The sequence below is a fragment of the Cibotium barometz genome, chromosome 23 (genome assembly GCF_041138505.1).
Source record: "Cibotium barometz isolate CiBa-2024 chromosome 23, ASM4113850v1, whole genome shotgun sequence".
Taxonomy (NCBI): domain Eukaryota; kingdom Viridiplantae; phylum Streptophyta; class Polypodiopsida; order Cyatheales; family Cibotiaceae; genus Cibotium; species Cibotium barometz.
This window is the reverse complement of record NC_141068.1, coordinates 51315542-51333207: the sequence shown is the minus strand read 5'-3', so window position 1 is coordinate 51333207 and position 17666 is coordinate 51315542. Positions and strand designations below refer to the sequence as shown.

Here is a 17666-nt window from a genome sequence, read left to right as displayed (position 1 = left end):
TGGTCTTTTGGTCTTCTTTTGCTTTTCTAGTCTCTTCTTGTATTTATCTGTTCTTTCCTTTGGTTCTCTAATCTTGTCTTGCAAATCACTCCAGAATTTCCATTTCATAAGCTGCTACCTCCACACAGAGCATCAAGCATCCTAGTTCCAGTTTCATACTGTCTTCTAGAGTTCCTCGCTTGTCCATGTTGATATGACCGATTGCCTCCAGGTGGCTGTTATGCCTAACCTGTATGAGTGTGAGTGCCAACTCTTGCGCTTCTCTTGGTTGCATGACCAATTTCACCCCAAGAAACTATCTTCTTCCTCCTCTACCCAAGAGAGGGTCCTTGTTTCGAAATTCCAATACCACCTCTATCCACAAAGGGCAGCAAGGGAAGGGGAACAACAACCCAGGTAATCAAGGCAAACCCCAAGGCAACAACAATGATCCCAAAACCCTCCCTCGATACCCCCTTCCTACAAGCAGAATATTCCCAAAAACCCTGCCTCGATACCCCCTTCCTACTAGCAGAATATTTCCTTGCCAAATATCAAGACATGTTGATGATGAGTTCTAGCACCTACTCTGCAGGGTCCCCCACCAAGGAACCACCAGCAAGGCATTGGTACGAATTGGCCTAGATCTTCTTAGTGGTTCACCATTGGTCAGGTTGCTCAAGGTCCCCCCCCCCCCCCCCTATCAATATCCTCCACAACACCAGAAGGAATGTCTGATTGGTCATCACTTACACCACATCTCGGCCCCACGGCCAATATCGCTCAAGCACCAACTGAGTTAGACTTTGTCCACTCTTCTGAAAGGAAGAAGAAACAATGGGCTAGACGAGGCAGTCAGCGTGTGGAAGCTTCTACTCTCGTTCAGATCTGACAGTTACCTGATGATCCACCTATGTCCATCATTGAAGCCCATCCAACTCTTCCCTATGGCCATCTAGTCACTTGGGTAGTTGATAGTGGAGCTACACACCATATGGCACGCAATGCCGACATTTTCATCTCAGAGCGTCCTGCTAAGGGTGAAGTTCGATGTGGCAACAACACATTGATGCCCATCAAATCTCTTGGCATCGTCTTATTTGACACACACACAGGCTCCAACCAGGCAACCTTGGACAATGTCTATCTTGTTCCTAACTTGGGCCTCAACTTACTTTCTGTATCCTAGCTAACCCAACTCGATCATGGAGTTTACTTCAACAAGGTGATTGATGAGAGTACCAGTCTCGTTGTTGCTCAAGGTCAAGCACACAAGGATGGCTTACACCGGATGTCTACTTTTTGATTTGGGCCATCTTTTGAGGGTTTTGAGTTTCATTGGGTTCGTGCCTATGTGACAAGAGCTCCTTCTGACATTGAACGACTATGGCACTATCGCTATGGTCACTTGCCTTATGACATGCTCTATGAGTTGTCTAGGGACTAGTTGGTTGCAAGTATACCCCGCCTCAAATTGACCAAGGATGTTTGCTAGCCATGTCAAATGGGTAAGCAGCATCGTACACCGTTCCCACATCATGCTACTCATCGTGCTTAGGGTATCCTTAAGTTGATTCACTTCTACTACATGCTTATTGTAGATTACTATTTGAGGTACATGTGGGTGCTTTTCCTGAAGCATAAATCAAATGTCTTCTAATACTTTAGCATGTGGGTTCAGTTAGTGACTAACCGAATGGGCGTCTCGATTGGGATTGCTCGCAATGACAATGGTGGTGAGTTTATCTCCCATCAATTTGCCGAGTTCTTGCAAGAGCAGGGCATTCAACACTAGCTCACCTCCACCAACTCCCCCTCACAAAATGGAGTGGTCGAGCGCAAGAACCGAACCTACTATGGATATGGCATGCTCCATGCTCTTTGTAGCAGAGCTACCTGAATGCCTTTAGTCAGAATTGGTCAACACTGCGGTCTACCTTCTGAACCGTTACCCCACGGGTGCTGTCCTTCACAGGACCCCGTTTGAGGAATTTTATGGCGAAAAACTGATTGTTTTCCATCTCCATGTCTTTGGGTGTCGTGCTTACACACACACTCCGAATGCCACAAGGGGCAAGCTTGAGCCAAGGGGGCTACTCTTCTGAATCAAAGGCTTACAAAGTCTTTGATCCAAGATCGAACAAAGTCTTCGTTCGTCAAGACATTGTCTTTGATGAGCGGGACTTACTTCGCCTTCTGCTACCCATATCACCCAATCAAGATTCTCCGATTGTGTCACATGAACCCAATCAATCGACTATTACTCCAGCCCCTGAGGAGTCTTCCTCAGGCTAACAACCACCCAGGGACCCTTTACCCCACTGGTACCAACAAACCATGCGGGATTCAGGCATGCTTTCCATCGATACCCCCTTGGATGGTCCTCGTCGGTCCACCAAGCTCACTCGTGCCTCGTTTGCCTTTGTGTTTTCAGCAGACTTTGTGGTACATGATGAGCGAACATCATGGAAAGAGGCAATCAAACAGCTAGTCTCGAAACACGCTATGGAACAAGAACTGAAAGCACTAACCGTAATGGCACGTGGTCCCTTGTCGATCGCCCTTGTCATAAGAAGGTCATTGGAACCAAATGGATCTTTTGCACCAAATCTAAAGCCGATGGTACCTTGGACAAGTACAAAGCCCGATTTGTAGTGCAAGGCTTTTGCCAGAAAGAAGGCATTGACTTTGATGAGACCTTCACACCTACAGTTCGAATGATGACAATCCGTCTCTTACTCAATCTGGCCGCACACCACATATGGCCAGCCTACTAGATGGGCCAAGAGTGCCTTCCTAAATGGCATTCTTGAGGAGGAAGTCTATGTTGACCTACCTCCGGGCTTCCCGCTCCCCAGGCATGAGGACAAAGTCTTCTGCTTGCATAAAGCTCTCTACGGGCTTAAGCAAGCCTCCCGAGCATGGTGCCATCTCATCGATAGATTTTTACGTAGTCAAGATTTTCAACCATCTCACTGTGATCCCAATATCTACATCCACACAGATTAGGGGATGGTTTGCTACCTAGTGTTGTATGTCGATGATCTAATCCTCTCTGGTTCAAATCAAGTCAAAGTGGCTCATATCATGGCACAGTTGAGACAAACGTTTGAGATGACTGATCTCGATCTTCTCTCATATTTCCTTGGCATGGAGGTGCTCCAACATCCTAATGGTATCTTTGTGTCACGACTCACAACAACAGTACCTATCTTCAACTCATTACTTCCTATTTTCTTGATGGTGCTATCCCTGTGGCTACCCCATTGGATCCAACCATCAAACTTTCAAAGAAAGATGACTCACCACCACATGAAGAGCGAGCCTACCTGTCTTCAACTCATTACTTCCTATTTTCTTGATGGTGCTATCCTTGTGGCTACCCCATTGGATCCAACCATCAAACTTTCAAAGAAAGAGGACTCACCACCACATGAAGAGCGAGCCTACCGCCAAGTGGTTGGGAAACTCATATGGCTCACCCATTTTAATTGTGACATTTTCTATTGCACATCCATCTTAAGTTAGTATTTCAATGCTCCAAAGAAGCCAAATTGGAGTTCAGCGCGATGAGGGTGTTCGCTCTCTAGCGAGTACCTATATGTTTTGACTTTACTACAGTCGTGGGATCACCTTGCGTGGTTATACGGACTCCAATTGGGCCGATGATATTGATTCCCGACATTCTCATGGTGGTTATTTGTACTCACTTGGATCTGGCCCTTTCTCTTGGTCTAGCAAGAAGCAATATACCATTGCAGGTTCTTCAATTGGGGCTGAGTACCGGGCCCTTTATGATGCCACCATCGAGGCTATTTATCTTTGTTAGCTTCTTGAGGAGATGCGCATTCCCATGGACACCGCTTCTACCATCTTCGTCGACAGTCAAAGTGCAATTTCCCTCGCTGGCAATCCTATTTGTTCTAATTGTACCAAGCATTTTGGTGTTCATTTTCACTTTACTAGGGAACATGTTGAGCTTGGTACCATCAGCCTCCAGTACATTCCCACGACGGACAACCATGTCAACATTCTTACAAAGTCCGTCAACCGGCCCGTCCTCTAGCATCTTCGCAAGCAGATCGACATCGGTTCTCCACCATCACCGTCAGTGTCTTGAGAGGGGGACTATCCTCACCATTCAAATTATTTATCATTGTTGTAAAGGGTGCATGAGTCAGTGAAAACCCCACGAGGACACTTCTCATGTGAAAACCCATTGCATAGCATTTACCATCTTGCATACCCACTGCATAGCATTCTGTTTTTTGTGTTTGGGCACACGTATGAATGAAAACCCAAAAGGGCATCCATGCATGTGAAAACCTCTTGCATTGTGGCATTGATCCAGTACATCTCAAATTCAAAAGACTCTACAAAAAATGAAGAGCACATGATCTACACCCGCAACAACCAAACCCCACATACTTCTTCATGTTCCTCTTCACCCACTCACCATCTTCCTCATCTTCTTTCATGGTCCCCTATTGGCCTGAGAGGGGGTGTGAAAACCTGCCCAAAAAGGCATTTAACCAGCCCAAAAAGGGCATTTTATTTGACATTTTTGTCTTGTGCTGCTGGCCGACAGCCCTTCTCTGGGCCGACCAGCAGCCCAACCACATATATAAACATCGCTCCATAATTCAGGAAAAACACAACAAAATAAATCAACAACCACCAACTTCTGCAGCCGGCGCTACCTCTACAGCAGCTGCCTGAATCATCAACACATCCTTTATCATCAGCAGCAGCCATCGGCTCCACCCCCTGCACACAGCAGCAGCTTGGCTACATACAGCTACACCTTCATCAACGCTTCCAGCAGCATCTGCGTTTCTGCTCACACCATTCTGCTATCGGCTCTACACCGTGCATGCAGCAGCAGCCCGGCAACCTCCTGCAGTTCATCTTCTATCTTCAGCATTACATCTGCCGTACCTGCTCTGCGCAATGCTGCTTCATCATCCACACCATTCAGTCTCCCGCCCTGCTCTGCACACTGATCTTGTGCAGTCCTGCATTTAGCAGCACCCTGTATCTTCTTCGACATCGACATCAACATCTGCACGGAGTGCCACCGTTGTCCTCGACGTGAGCCTTCGTCACCGACCGTGCTTTAGCTTCGACCTCGTCTTTGCTTCTTCGCCGCTCTACTACTTAGAGTCACCTCACATCAGAGGGCCTCTTGTATTGGATACATTCATCATTATACATACACTCATTCATCCATTTTATGCTATGTTGATTTGCTCTGATCTCTTGCACATTTGGTCCTTTCGTCCTTTGGCCCTCACAGGCAACGCATCGAAAGAAGACTCCAGAAAAGGGCATGACAAAGCTTTGCTATCCACACTCTAGCCACTAAAGCATCGACTTAGATGGATCACAAAATCTGCTTGCATCAACTCCAATGAAACCAAAAGGAAGAAAGCAAAACCAAGAGTAAAACTCCCTAGAAGAGCCGCACTAAATTTGTATCCATCCCTATTGCTCGTGTGACATAGCGAAAGCCTTGATGCAGTTCAGCAGAGCCGCGTGTAGGAACATTAACACAAAACATATGATGAGAGAAGAGAGAGAGATAAACATGTTTTCTTGTACATGTATTATGTACATAGGAAAAAGGTGACATGTATGCTTGGCCATAGGCCTTCCCAAAAGGGCTACTAACTAATTATGACCAATCTCCAAAGGGAGAAAGATGAGAAATGAGCTAACATGCTATGTTCATATATATGATGCCGATATGTTGGTAAGCGCTGTTGGCTAGATGATTTGTCCTCTGGCATAAAATATGTAGCATAAAATGCTAACTTTTTCATCATAAATATTGAGAAATGCTGTCGACTCTCACACAATGTTGCCGATTGATATTCTACTGCTGCCTACGTGATATATGTGTGCTGAACTGCTGCCGATGTGATGCATGCTGATGAAGATGCCCTAAATGCACCTAATAATGTTGCCTAATGAGGGATATGACAAGGGATTATCCATGGCACTGTCTTGTATATGTGACATCCCCTCTTGCTGAGCTTGATGACGGGAATCCAACTTTTTTTGTCTTTGACTTTGGATGATTGCTATCATCCCTTGACTGCTCCGGGATTCCAACTTTGTCATACTTCTTTCTTGGTAACTTAACTGAACCTCTTGTTTAGCCTTAAATTCCACTCCATGACTGTACATGTGTTCCAGTGCTGTCCCTTTGCATGCATACCACGCACTGACTTATGATTGATGATTGAGGTTGATCAAGGCACTTAACTAAGGTTGCTCCTCTTGTTCCTGGGAAGCCACAGGGGTACTCCTTTGAGGACCTAACTTCCATGGGGTAAATCACCTAATGCATGCTTGACCTTCCTGATGCTTCTTAACTGCATGCATTTACCTTGCTTGGACTTGTACACCCCTTAAGACAATGCCCTTGAGAACTGCGACAATGCCCTTATGGTGCAAGTATGACACCCTTGGGGTGGAGGTAGGTCCTCGTGCGATGAAGGTTGGGTGGGTGTGGCTTACTAGTCCTTGCAGGACTACTAGTCTTGGTATGGGAACTTTACATATTCTGATATGAAGTTATGGGACCTGCAGCACTTGGTGATGTGGCTGCACTTGATGCTCTGATACCAAGGTGACATAGCAGAAGCCTTGATGCGGTTAATCACAGCCATTAATTACCCTAAAGGAACATTAACGCAAAACGCATGAGAGGGGAGAGAGATAGACATGTTTTCCAGTATATGTATTATGTACATAGGAAAGAGGTTACATGTATGCTTGGCCATTGGTCTTCCCAAAAGAGCTACTGACTACTAATGACCAATCTCCAAAAGGGAGAAAGATGAGAAATGAGCTAACATGCTATGTTCTTATTTATGATGCTGATATGTTGGGCGGCCAGCTTCAAATGCTGTTGGCTAGATGATGTCCTCTGACATAAAATATGTAGCATAAAATGCTATTTTTTTCACCATCGACTCTCACACAATGCTGTCGACTTATATTCTACTGTTGTCGACCTGATATATGTGCTGCCAACCTGATGCATGCTGATGAAGATGCCCTAAATGCACCTACTAATGTTGCCTAATGAGGGGTATGATCAGGGATTAGCCATGGCACTATCTTGTGCACGTGATAGCTCGGCTCCTATATGTCTAGACCACCATCTTGGGGAACATGCTCCAAGTAATACATCCGCTGATACACTAAAGCAAAGACATTGGTTGTTGTAGGTGTTCAATCTGCAAAAAATCTGTGCACCGTGAAGACACCCATTGGTATATCCTTCCAAGGGGCAGACAATTTTCCCAAGCCTGACCTGAGGAAGGGTGGGTGGGATAAGGGGGCCACTAATACACTAGAAAGAATCCAAATAGTGACTTTTTTCAAACCCGACCCGAGGGAGGGCGGGTGGGATAATAGGTGCGCCAATACACCAGAAAGAACCCAAAGTGCGACTTTCACCAAACCCGACTTGAGGGAAGGTGGGTGGGTGATCTCGAGGGTGGTGATTGTTTGGAGATTCGGCAGTGGCACCCCATACCGATCCAAGATCCGCCTTCCCCTGTGTAAGTAGGGATTTTTACTAGACATGATATCCCAATGGCAGTCCATGGTGTAGATGGAGGAACCCTAGTGACTTTCTCTATAGGGCCACAGAACCTCAACAGTTGCACTTTACAGAGGGTGAGAGTGATTGGGTTTCATGACTATAGATGGCATGTCGACCCACCTTTCGCCAAAGTGGCTAGAGAGAGATCTTGGAGATTATGGTTATGGGAGGGTCAGCCACTGATGTGTCTACAGTGGGACCTTGGTGAATGGCAGTGGCCCTATCTCTTCACCCTTGAGGATGCCCCCGACATCCCTTTCTTTGAATACACAGCTCAACAGCCCCACGGAGAAGCTCAAGTCCAATCTGGTGTTCAATAACCAGATCAATGAACCAACCAACTTCCGGTACTGCGAGGCATCAACGGGCTCACAAGGATCAGTAACGGTTAACTTTGTGTTCGGGTCCATCGGCGAAGTGATAGGCTTGCAGTTCTCCATCCCAAAGGCCTAAAGCAACTCATGAACATACCGCTGCTGAGAGACGAAAAACCCCCTCTGGGTCTGCCAGATCTCCAATCCCAAAAAGAAGTGGAGTAAGCCTAAGTCGGTCATCTCAAACTCCTTTGACAAGGCAGCCTTCGTCACTCCAATGTGCTCCACATGATTGCCAGTGAGAATGAGATCATCCACATAAAAGATGATAATCGTGACCATGCCGCGTTCCCGAAAGAGATACAGGTTTGGATCTGCAACCGATCTCTGAAATCCAGTCCGAACAAAGAAGGAATCAATCTTCTGATTCCTAGCCCTAGGAGCCTACTTAAGACCATACAAGGCCTTACGTAACATGTAAACCATCCCTTTTGATCCTGGAACAATAAAGCCTGGAGGCTGCTCGACATACACCTCCTCCTGCATGTCACCATTAAGGAACGCAGATTTTACATCCATTTGATACACAGGCCACCTCTGAGAAGAAGCAAGGGCAAGAACGGTCCGAATCGTGGACATCCGTGCGGTTGGTGCAAAGGTATCCTCGTAGTCGATGCCTGGCCGCTGAGCATAACCTTTAGCCACAAGTCTGGCTTTGTGTTTGTCCACCAACCCATCAAACGCATATTTGGTCTTAAAGACCCATTTGACACCAATGATTGACCGCTTCGACGGCCTTGGAACCAACTCCCAAGTGTTGTTCTTCTCGATGGCATCAAGTTCCACATGCATGGCTTTCCTCCAAGTACCCTGTGAAGAGGCTTCCTTTACGAAAGTGGGCTCTTTGTCCCGCATAACACGAGACATCAAAGCATAGTTCACCTGAAGAAGCTCCGCTGTATTGCTTTTATCTCGGACTCTGTGTGATCTTCGAGGGTCGTCCTCTGTGGTCCACTCGGAGGGTAACTCCGTGACACTTGACTCCCGAAGGGTGTCTAACAACCACCTAGGTACTCGAACAGATCGGGGAGCCTCCTGAGATCGCGGGGGCTCTACTCTAACTGCGGGCTCAACCTCCTGTACTGACTGAGGTTGATCAACTGGAATAATGGTTTGGGAATCATCATCAGACTCCTCTATATCTCAAAGAAGTGGCGGCTCCTCGACAGTGGAGATACTCGAACATGCTCGTCAAAGACCACATCCCGGCTGACAACAATCTCGTTCCTGTCTGGATCATACAATCTATATCCCTTGGAAAGAGAATTATACCCCACAAATACAAGCTTGCGGGACTTGGAGTCAAGCTTCCCCCTCTGCTTCTTCGAAATATGTACATACGCGTCACTCCCAAAAACACGGAAGTGCAAGACATCAAGTTTCCTACCAAAGTATGCCTCAAATGGAGTCATATGGGGAATTGAAGTCGTCGGAGATCAGTTGAGGGTATGGACAGTCGTTGCCACAGCCTCTCCCCAAAGTGGACGAGGAAGATCACGATGCTCCAACATGGTCCTCGCCATCTCCACCACAGTCCTGTTCTTGCGTTCTACAACTCCATTCTCCGAAGGCGATCCTGTATTGGCCAATTCCCTTTTGATGCCATGATCTGCACAAAATCTGAGAAATACAATCGAGGAGAATTCACCTCCTTTATCAGCCCTGAGAGTCTTTACCTAAAATCCAGACTCTTTCTCCACCATCACGTGCCAATCCTTGAACCGTGCAAAAGCTTGGTCCTTCTGGGAAAGAAAGTAGACCCACGTATCTTTCGGCCTTCGGCTTCTCTCGTTCTAGGTCAAGCTTCTTCTCAAAAGACTTCTCCGGTGAAGCCTTCCCTTTGCCCTTGTTGTTATTCCGGCCTTTCGACCGTTGGCCAGTTAAGGCCTCCGAACCGCCGCTGTGAGGAGGGTTCGTGAAACGTTCCTCCTGGTCCAAGACCATTGGCACAAGCTCCTCCCAAGAATGGTGCTGAGCCTGCTACTCGTAATCAACGAGGAGTAGAAAGCAAAATACTGAGCAGGCAAGTGGGACAGAAAAGTGATGGCCATGTCTTCAAATGATATCTCCTTCCCAGCTTGGAGGACTTCCTGCTGAAGGGCCTGCAGCTTGTTAATGTGTTCCCGCATCCTCGAGAACTTTGTAGGGTTCATAACCCGCATCTGCACTTCCAAGGAGATCCTTTTCATGGGTGATACCCTGTTATAAAGAGAAGCCAAGTGCTCCCATATGCCTCTCGCCAGCGTCATGTGTGTAGGGGTGAAAGAGTGCACGAGATGAAGGCCGGATGCAATGGCTTGAAGCCTTGAGCAAGAGAAATGGAGCGTGAGCCTCTATGAGGGTGAGCGTGGAGATTCGAAAATCAGAGAGAGAGAGAAAACGTACGATTCTTGGAGTTGGGGTAATGCTTGTGTGCTTTAGAAGCCCACTTACCCTTTTTTATTGTTGTGGCCTTTGGGTCTTTAAAAATAGTCCTAGGCCAAGTTCAATGTGAACTTGGCCAAGACTTTAAAAGTATACATTGAGCCTTATAAAAGGCTATATACAAATACAAGGGAGGCATTTAGCCTTTAACCCAACAACCTCCCACTTAAAGGCATAAATGGCGCCTTTCAGCTATGTAACTCCCACCATCTGTATGCATAGCTGATGTTGTGCTTTGGGTAAGCACTTAGTGAGAGCATCTGCAGGGTTTTGTGACGTATGGACTTTAACCATAGTGAGAAGTCCATCCTCAAGCACCTCTCGAATGAAGTGATAACGCACATCAATATGCTTTGTGCGCGCATGAAACATGGCATTCTTTGCCAGACATATGGCACTCTGGCTATCACAACCAAGCATAGGTGCCTTGTCAGGCAAACCAAACTCCCTGCATAAACGTGCCAACCATATGGCTTCCTTGGAAGCCTCAGTGGCTGAAATATATTCAGCCTCTGTAGTAGACAGTGCAACTATTTTTTGTAGTCTAGAGCACCATGAGACGGCACCTCCTGCAAGAGTAAACACATAACCACTTGTGGATTTGCGTGTATCCACATCACCTGCCATGTCAGAGTCACAAAATCCCTTCAACTCCAAAGGACCATTACCATAACAGAGGCATTTGTTTTTAGTCCCTTTCAAGTACCTCATAATGGACTTTATTGCATCCCAATGCAATTTGCCTGGATTAGCCATAAAACGGCTCACAACTCCCACTGCATGGGCTATGTCAGGCCTAGTAGCAACCATAGCATACATAAGTGAACCACAAGCTGATGCATAAGGAACACTTTGCATCTCATTGGTTGCCGTGTCAGACTTGGGACAATCTTCCTTGGAGAATTTCACATGTGGTTGTAATGGCACACTAAGTGGCTTTGCATCAGCCATGTTAAACCTGTCCAGCACCTTTTCAATGTATTTTTCTTGCGACAAATACAATATGCGCTGGTCTCTTTGCCTTCTAATTCTCACTCCAAGAACATGCTCTGCTGCCCCAAGGTCTTTCATAGAAAACGCAGATTTCAGCTGTTGCTTAAGAGCATCAACAGTGCCTCTTTTCTTACCAGCAATCAGCATATCATCGACATAGAGCACAAGAATGATAGGGCTGCCATCCTCATCAAGTTTTGTATACAAACAGTGATCTGCATGGCTTCTTTTGTAACCATGTTTGAGCATAAACGCATCAAACTTTTTGTACCACTGTCTAGAAGCTTGCTTCAGCCCGTATAAGCTTCTATTGAGCTTACATACCATGTGTTCCTTTCCGGGAATCACAAAACCCTCGGGCTGTTTCATATAAAGCTCTTCCTCAACATCACCATGCAAAAAAGCTGTATGTACATCCATTTGGTCTAATTCCAAATCAAGAACAGCCGCTATGGCAAACAAGACACGCAAAGTGGTCATCTTCACAACAGGAGAGAACACTTCCTGAAAGTCTATGCCTTTTGTTTGCGCATATCCCTTTGCAACCAGCCTTGCTTTATACTTGGGTTTTGCATCAACTGTCTTGATTTTATACACCCATTTGTTAGGAATGGCCTTCCTACCTTTGGGCAATTCAACCAAGTCCCAAGTATCATTAGCATGCAAAGCTTTAACCTCTTCCTGCATAGCAAGCTCCCACTTGTTGCTGTGCTCACATGTCTTTGCCTCCTTGTAAGTAAGAGGCTCCCCCTCATCTGTCAACATAATGTAATGCAAAGAGGGATCGTATCTACTCACATTCCGCCTAGGACGAGTAGATCGTCTCACCCAATGATCCACATTATCTGGTAATGGGTCTACATCAGGTGGCACAACAATATCATCAGCAAAGGGCTGTTGTACATCATTTTCAGCCCCATTTTCAGCATTGTTATGTGGCTGCACATGCCCTTCAGGAGCCTCATTTTGCTGTCCAACATCATCTGGCTCAAACACCACTGGTTCATCAACATTTTCAGTCATATGTGGTGCATCCTGAGGGTCAAAATCAGGCCTAATAGGTGGCTGTACATGCTGAAATTTGACCTTTTTATGGTCATCCTTAGAGGCACAATTGTTTTTAAGCAGCTTTGCCTCATTAAAAACAACATCCCGGCTGCGCACAACCTTTTTGAGTTGAGGTAACCAAATCCTGTAGCCCATTTCACCTTCTTCACCATATCCCATGAAGAGGCCTTTAATGGACTTTGTATCCAACTTACTCCTCAACTCAGGTCTTATATGCACAAACGCTTCGCAACCAAAGACGCGTAAGTGATCATATGAAGCAGGTTTGCCAGACCAAACCTCCTCAGGGATGTCACCTTTCAAAGACATGTGAGGGGATCGATTACATATATGCACTGCAGTTTTTAGAGCTTCTCCCCAAAATCCATGAGGGAGATTAGCTGTGGACAGCATGCATCTCACCCTCTCACATAGAGTCCTATTATATCTTTCAGCCACACCATTAGAAGAGGGGCTGTATGGAACAGTAAGCTCCCTCTTAATGCCCAAATTTTCACAAAATTTATTAAATTCACCACTTGTGAACTCACCCCCATTATCCGTACGCAAGCATTTCAGCTTTCTACCTGTTTGGGTGGTCACAAATGCATGAAACTTCTTAAACGCAGCAAAGGCTTCATCCTTAGATCTGAGCAAATGAACCCAAATTTTTCTAGAATGATCATCAACAAAGGAAACAAAGTAGTGTGCACCCCCCATAGATTTGGCAGGCATGCTACAAACATCAGAATGTACAAGATCAAGCACATTAGATTTGCAAGAGACACCGGAGTAATAAGAACTCTTCACTTGCTTGCCATATTGACATTCATTACAAAAGTCAAGCTTTGTGCCTTTAGCATCAAGCTTATTCAAATTACAAAGCTTAGTAAGGCCTTTGTGGCTCATATGGCCAAGCCTCTTATGCCACAACTCCATATGTGAGTTAATTTCAGCCAAAGCAATAAATTTGCCCGACAAGGCCTTTCCATGCAAGCAGTAAAGTGTCCCTTTCTTTGTACCTTTCACAATCAGCCTTGAGCCTTTAGTCATTTTCCATGATCCTCTCTCAAACAAAATGCTGTAACCATGCATATCCATCTGTCCAACAGAAAGCAGACTCTTCTTGATTCCTGGCACATATCTAACATCATGTAAGACAAGCTCATTTGTGCCATCTGTGGAAAGATGCACAGTGCCAATACCCTCAATGGAACATGCATGATTGTTTCCCAGGTATACATGGCCATGGCTGCCTGCAACAAAAGTAGAAAAACACTCCTTGATAGGAGTCACATGAAATGAAGCACCGGAATCGACTATCCAAGTCTGGGATAATGCATCATTAACAGTCAATAAAGCATCAATTAGATCACACTTGGTGATCTGCATATCCTGTGTATGAACATTGAGAGAGGCATCAAGCTCATGAGCATCATCGGCTGACAAAGTGGCACATAAGATGTCTTCTACATCTGACAGCTCCTCAATAACAACACTAGAGGCCACATTGGCCTTCTCCTTGTTCTTTGGGCTGTCCTGTGCATCTGTCTTGATCTCCTTCTTCTCTTTCTTTTTGTCTCCACCACTCTTCTTCCTTTCCAACTCTGCCTTATAGTACCTGCAGTCAGGTTTCTTGTGACCTTTCCTGCCACATTGATAGCATGTCACATCACTCTTGCCTTTGCTGGCATTTCCCCTTTCTCTACTCTTACTCTTACTCCTTTGTGCATAATCAGTCTTCTTTTCTGTCCTGCCTCTAACCATGTTGGCTGAACTGCCACCCTCTCCACTTGCTTTCCTCCTGATTTCTTCGTTCAATATAGAACCCCTAACACCATCAAAGGTCAAATTGGGATTGTTTGACAATGAGACCACCAAAGTCTCCCAAGAATCAGGTAGAGTCATCAGCAAGAAGATAGCCTTGAGCTTATCTTCAAAAGGGGGCAAACCTGAGTCCTGTAATTGAGATAAAGTACTTGTAAACAACGACAAGTGCTCTGCAGCGCTCTTGGATTCATCTAACTGCATGCCAACAAGTTTCTGCATCAAATGCACCTGATTAACTGGGGTCGTATTCTCATACGTTGCCTTCAATTTCTCCCACAACTCAAACGCATTGACAAGACCCTTGAGGTCTACCAAGATCTCGTCAGAGACGGCCATTTTAATGTAGGTAATGGCTTTCTTGTTCAATGTAAGCCATGCTGCATCTGACATATCTTCTTGCTTCTCTGCTTCAAGTGCCCTGTCACAATCTTTAAGGAAGAGGATTCCTTGAATCCTATCCTTCCAAAGATCAAAACCTGTTCCCTCAAACTGCTTGATCTCAAAGAGATTCTTGACGTCAGAGGAAGTCGATGCCATAGTTGCACAAACGAGAGGGCTTAAGTGCTGAAATTTTTGGGCAAACTGCACCAAAACCAAACTGTAGCCTCACCGCAATGTGCGCAGCAACTCCAAAGGGTCACAGGAGCAAATCGAGCCAAAATATGCAAGTTTAGGCAAGAATAATCAATTCTGAATTTTCTGCGCAGAAAATTCAGCAAGCTGATTTTTGTCCAAAAACAACAAAAATTGTTGTTTTCTACCTCACAAAGCGTACATAATGCAAAAGCACAGCCTTTGGGAGCATATGTAGGCAAAAGCCCCAATTTTTAGCATAAATGTGCAGCAAATTGACTCGAAATAGGCATTTCGCATCCAAAACTTGCTTAATGCTCGCAAATTACATCAATTAATACATTCCCCAATCGAAATACATCACATGTACATTTGCATAAACCTGCGCAAATCTGTAATTTGCTGTAAAAACCCTGTTTTTGACCTGTTTTTCAGCAAATTTGGCCGATGTAGGGTAGCAGGGACCATGTACAAGTGTTCCCACAACTTAATACATCAAGATAAAACCTGCACTTCGCTGTAATAACCTGTTTTTGACCTAAAAACAGCCTGTTTTGGGCTGTTTTGTCAATGCCGGCACCCGTAGGGACCCGGAAAACAAGGGGCTTCGCGATGGAAAGCAATTTTGTCGCGATAGAAACCCTTTTTACTTGCTGTCCAGCCACCTGTTTAGAAATTTGGGAAACCCTAGAGGCTCTGATACCAGTTGTAGGGGTGAAAGAGTGCACGAGATGAAGGCCGGATGCAATGGCTTGAAGCCTTGAGCAAGAGAAATGGAGCGTGAGCCTCTATGAGGGTGAGCGTGGAGATTCGAAAATCAGAGAGAGAGAGAAAACGTACGATTCTTGGAGTTGGGGTAATGCTTGTGTGCTTTAGAAGCCCACTTACCCTTTTTTATTGTTGTGGCCTTTGGGCCTTTAAAAATAGTCCTAGGCCAAGTTCAATGTGAACTTGGCCAAGACTTTAAAAGTATACATTGAGCCTTATAAAAGGCTATATACAAATACAAGGGAGGCATTTAGCCTTTAACCCAACAATGTGCTTTACATGATTGATCACTTGTGGTGTGCAGTTGAGGAAAATAAATGATCGAACCCTGGCGTTGACACGATCCCACGTGTGCCTGTGCCTCTCGGTCCTTCTTCATCGACAGTAACTCTCCTTCCTCTGCTTCCGGCTGTGGAACCCCGATGATGATGAAATCAACAAGGTCATATGACTCCAACACAGACTCCATCATGACCTTCCAGATGCCGTAATTGTTCCCGTCCAACGAACGGTCCACTGGGAACGTGGGGAGAGTCGGGATCTTCACGTGCTTCTCAGCCATCTCTAGTAAATCTGCCATCGCGAGGATTAAACTGAAAAGGGTGGGTGGGTAGGAAAAAAAAAATCTCTAAAACCTGCAAGTGGCTGTCCAGCACCTTAGCCCGCCTTCCTCTTGCACCTTCTCGTCCCAAACACTCCAAAACAGTCCACCAATCAGCAACCTAACTATCCCCCTCTTGCTCAGAAAACTCCCAAGATCTATCACGAGCCTAGGGCTCTGATACCATGTCAGAATATGCAGCGAAAATGATAACCAAACTTGGGTTGACAAGAGCAAGTAGAGTGCAGAAAATAGACAGCACAAGAGACACAGAGAAATAGGCGTGTAAACTCTTCTCTATACACAAGATCCCGCAGAAAACTGAATGAGAAAGTGGTGGGGAGCATGGGGCATATTTATATGCCCCATGGATGGGGTCGGCCTGCGCTAGAGGCTCTCCACGACTGCATAAAGCAGTCGGCCAGCGCATGATGGGCCTCCACGACTGCATAAAGCAAGTCGGCCAGTAGAAAAACTCCACGCTTGCTGAATAGGCAGTCGGCCAGCCACACGACTGCTAAATGGACAGTCGGCCAGCCACCAGAGGCTCCTGCCAACATCTGGCATCCATCCACACCACCGAAAAATGGAGAAAAATAGGGAAAAAATACGGGGAGTGTGGAAAAATGATAAAACACCTATACAGGGCGGACATACCCACAACAGAGGCCCTGGTGTATAAAAATAGACAGGAGATGACTTCTAACATGAGCCCCCTTAGGCTACCTAGATTTATGACAATACCTCCTTTGAAAGGCTACCTAGATTTATGACCACTTCCTTGGAAAGTACCTACTAAACTATAAGCCTAAAATGGAGAGAGCTTCAACCTTGTCCTTTTCAACAATGTTTACCAGGATGGGATCCTCTATGATGCTTAGATCAAAGAGTACCACCGCCCTTCGTAGTTACCATCCCATAGCACATGACCATCAACTTCACAAAAAAAACTCCTTTTGGCTTCTTAGGTATCCTTTCCTTGCCTCACGCTTGTCTCCAACTCTCAAGAACAAACTGGTGCTACCCAAGTACTAGAAGAGTCTCTGCTCAGTCAGCTTACCCTTTTTCAAACTGATGGCATTTCTTGCTGGAGTGGCCCACCACATGGCACTTGATATCAATATTCCTAGAAGTGGCGATCCATCGCTTCCTTGGATCGAGGTGGTTAGAAACCTTAGGTACGATACATACAGTTCGATACGTATACTTGTAAAATAAGGTACAATAAGTACGCCAATTTTTTTTCTAATTTGAATAGTATCAAATATAAAATAATATATATATATACCTTCATAAGGTCTTACTAATTGAGAGATTTGAGAAAGAAATTATAGTGAAGAAGGACAAAGACAAAAACAAAGCATTTGAAAGATCAAAAATAAATAAACTAACAAACCTAGCTACTAAGGAGACGAAATCAAAAGATAATCTCGGAACGAAGACTTTTAATTAAGACATT

At 45.4% G+C, this 17666-nt stretch overlaps 1 protein-coding gene across 3 annotated transcripts in view; it reads right to left on the bottom strand.

Annotated features, from left to right (window-relative positions):
• Window positions 1-17666, bottom strand: part of LOC147626070 (uncharacterized) — a 49920-nt gene that overhangs the window by 24894 nt on the left and 7360 nt on the right. The window lies entirely within an intron of this gene.